Below are 3,699 nucleotides of genomic sequence, written 5' to 3' on the forward strand. Positions count from 1 at the left end.
ACTTCCATAGCGGTCGGCGGCCCCGTACCGCCCCAGACAGAGCACCTTCGTCGGTCACGAAGAGAGGGTCTTGGACCCTGGAAGTGCACGAGCCACCCGACTCGACTTCCATAGCGGTCGGCGGCCCTGTCCCGCCCCAGACGATGCACCTTCGTCTGTCACACAGATAGGGTCTTGGACCCTGGAAGCCGTCCCCCTCGACTTCCGTAACGGTCGGCGGCCCTGTCCCGCCGCAGACGGGTCACCACTCCGTCTGTCTGTAGGGTCTTGGACCCTGGAAGCCGCCCCACTCGACTTCCATCGCGGTCGGCGGCCCTGGCCCGCCGCAGACGGGTCGCCACTCCGTCTGTCTGTAGGGTCTTGGACCCTGGAAGCCGCCCCACTCGACTTCCATCGCGGTCGGCGGCCCTGGCCCGCCGCAGACGGGTCGCCACTCCGTCTGTCTGTAGGGTCTTGGACCCCGGAAGCCGCCTCACTCGACTTCCATCGCGGTCGGCGGCCCTGTCCCGCCGCAGACGGTGTGCCACTCCGTCTGTCACACAGATACATAAGGGTGTCTCGGAACCCCGGACGCCGACCGAGACGAAACGCGTGGGGTCGGTGCGCCCGAGAGGGTAGGGTGCCCCGGGGCCGGCCGCTCGCCCGACCGGCTTCCGGGACTCCTTGACCGCTCGGGAGACCTATCCACGCGCCCGCCCGACCGGCGGCCGGGGGCCCTCGACCGCCACACGCGTACCGACGACCGGGGGGTTTCCGTTTTACGGCCGACGCCGAGATCCTTCGACGGTTCCAACATGGGTTGTTACGCTTTTGTGTTCGCCCGTGTCTGAGCATATATGGTCGGGTCGAACCTTTGAGGCCGTAGCCTGGAGATCCAGGGCGGATCTTATCTCACAACACGTGTGTCTTTGAGGCCGTAGCCTAGATCCAGAGACTTTAGGATCTTTTTAGCAGTTTTAAGGCCGTAGCCTTGATCCAGGGCGGATCTTTTGAGCAGCTTTAAGGCCGTAGCCTTGATCCAGGGCGGATCTTTTCACAGGTTTTAAGCCGAAGCGCCTTGATCCAGGGACTTTTGGATCTTTTTTTGCCGTTTTTAGGCCGTAGCCTTGATCCAGGGCGGATCGTTTTGCGGCCGTAGCCGAGTTCCATCACCCAAGGTAGCTTTAGTTTTTAGGCATTAGCCTTGATGATCCAGGGCGGATCGTTTTGCGGCCGTAGCCGAGTTCCATCACCCAAGGTAGCTTTAGTTTTTAGGCATTAGCCTTGATATGATCCAGGCCGGATCTTTCCGCCTAGGCGGCATGCGGATATGGGTTACCCGTCTTTCGACACTCGCCCGGGGCGCTGCCTCACATCAGACGCCCTTCGTCCGTTCCAACCGTTCCAGTTCTTTTAACGGTTTTTCGTTCATCGCACACCGACGCGCACAGACCTTTCTTGGGATCTGCCGCAGGGAGGGAGGACGCTGGAGGTCCACTTTCGAAGCAACCCATCCCTATATACCCGATGGCACCTGTTCAAACGACCGCCCCTTGAGAGAAGGGGCCCTTCCCGTGGCTCGTCCGGGAGGAGGCGCCCGCGTCGGAAGGCGCCGTAAGGTCGGAGACCCTGGAAGTGCACGAGTCACCCGCTTTTACCTCCAGGCCCTCTGTCGTACTTCTCGTGTCCGCTCACGAGACCTCGTTTCGGCTTTATGGAAGTGCACGAGTCACCCGCTTTTGCCTTTTCTGGAAGTGCACGAGTCACCCGCTTTTGCTTCCAGGCCCTCTGTCGTACTTCTCGTGTCCGCTCACGAGACCTCTCTTCGGCCTGGGGGTGCGCCACGTACACCCCCGCGTCCGCATTCGAGTCACCTCTTCGGGCTCATGAGGTAGGGTCGGTGACCCTGGAAGTCAGAGACTTCCAGGCCTTCTGTCGTACACCCTCGCGTCCGCTCACGAGACCTCTCTTCGGCCTGGGGGTGCGCCACGTACACCCTCCCGCGTCCGCTTTCGAGTCACCCATCTGGGCTACGGAGGTAGGGACGTGTGCCCTGGAAGAACCAGACTTCCAGGAGGGAGGGCCGCCCTGTCAGGCCCGCTTTCGAGTCACCCATCTGGGCTACGGAGGTAGGGACGGGTGCCCTGGAGGAACCAGACTTCCAGGAGGGAGGGCCGCCCTGTCAGGCCCGCTTTCGAGTCACCCATCTGGGCTACGGAGGTAGGGACGGGTGCCCTGGAGGAACCAGACTTCCAGGAGGGAGGGCCGCCCTGTCAGGCCCGCTTTCGAGTCACCCATCTGGGCTACGGAGGTAGGGACGTGTGCCCCGGAGGAACCGGACTTCCAGGAGGGAGGGCCGCCCTGTCAGGCCCGCCTCGGAGTCACCTCTCTGGGCTAAGGAGGCAGGGACGTGTGCCCTGGAGGAACCAGACTTCCAGGAGGGAGGGCCGCCCTGTCAGGCCCGCTTTCGAGTCACCCATCTGGGCTACGGAGGTGGGGACGGGTGCCCTGGAGGAACCAGACTTCCAGGAGGGAGGGCCGCCCTGTCAGGCCCGCCTCGGAGTCACCTCTCTGGGCTAAGGAGGCAGGGACGTGTGCCCTGGAGGAACCAGACTTCCAGGAGGGAGGGCCGCCCTGTCAGGCCCGCTTTCGAGTCACCCATCTGGGCTACGGAGGTGGGGACGGGTGCCCTGGAGGAACCAGACTTCCAGGAGGGAGGGCCGCCCTGTCAGGCCCGCCTCGGAGTCACCTCTCTGGGCTAAGGAGGCAGGGACGTGTGCCCTGGAGGAACCAGACTTCCAGGAGGGAGGGCCGCCCTGTCAGGCCCGCCTCGGAGTCACCTCTCTGGGCTAAGGAGGCAGGGACGTGTGCCCTGGAGGAACCAGACTTCCAGGAGGGAGGGCCGCCCTGTCAGGCCCGCTTTCGAGTCACCCATCTGGGCTACGGAGGTAGGGACGTGTGCCCTGGATGAACCGGACTTCCAGGAGGGAGGGCCGCCCTGTCAGGCCCGCTTTCGAGTCACCCATCCGGGCTACGGAGGTAGGGACGTGTGCCCTGGAGGAACCAGACTTCCAGGAGGGAGGGCCGCCCTGTCAGGCCCGCCTCGGAGTCACCTCTCTGGGCTAAGGAGGCAGGGACGTGTGCCCTGGAGGAACCAGACTTCCAGGAGGGAGGGCCGCCCTGTCAGGCCCGCCTCGGAGTCACCTCTCTGGGCTAAGGAGGCAGGGACGTGTGCCCTGGATGAACCGGACTTCCAGGAGGGAGGGCCGCCCTGTCAGGCCCGCTTTCGAGTCACCCATCTGGGCTACGGAGGTAGGGACGTGTGCCCTGGAGGAACCAGACTTCCAGGAGGGAGGGCCGCCCTGTCAGGCCCGCCTCGGAGTCACCTCTCTGGGCTAAGGAGGCAGGGACGTGTGCCCTGGATGAACCGGACTTCCAGGAGGGAGGGCCGCCCTGTCAGGCCCGCTTTCGAGTCACCCATCTGGGCTACGGAGGTAGGGACGTGTGCCCTGGAGGAACCAGACTTCCAGGAGGGAGGGCCGCCCTGTCAGGCCCGCCTCGGAGTCACCTCTCTGGGCTAAGGAGGCAGGGACGTGTGCCCTGGAGGAACCGGACTTCCAGGAGGGAGGGCCGCCCTGTCAGGCCCGCTTTCGAGTCACCCATCTGGGCTACGGAGGTAGGGACGTGTGCCCCGGAGGAACCAGACTTCCAGGAGGGAGG

The sequence above is a fragment of the Paramisgurnus dabryanus genome, unplaced genomic scaffold (genome assembly GCF_030506205.2).
Source record: "Paramisgurnus dabryanus unplaced genomic scaffold, PD_genome_1.1 h2tg000279l_1_30223__unordered_in_group21, whole genome shotgun sequence".
NCBI lineage: Eukaryota > Metazoa > Chordata > Actinopteri > Cypriniformes > Cobitidae > Paramisgurnus > Paramisgurnus dabryanus.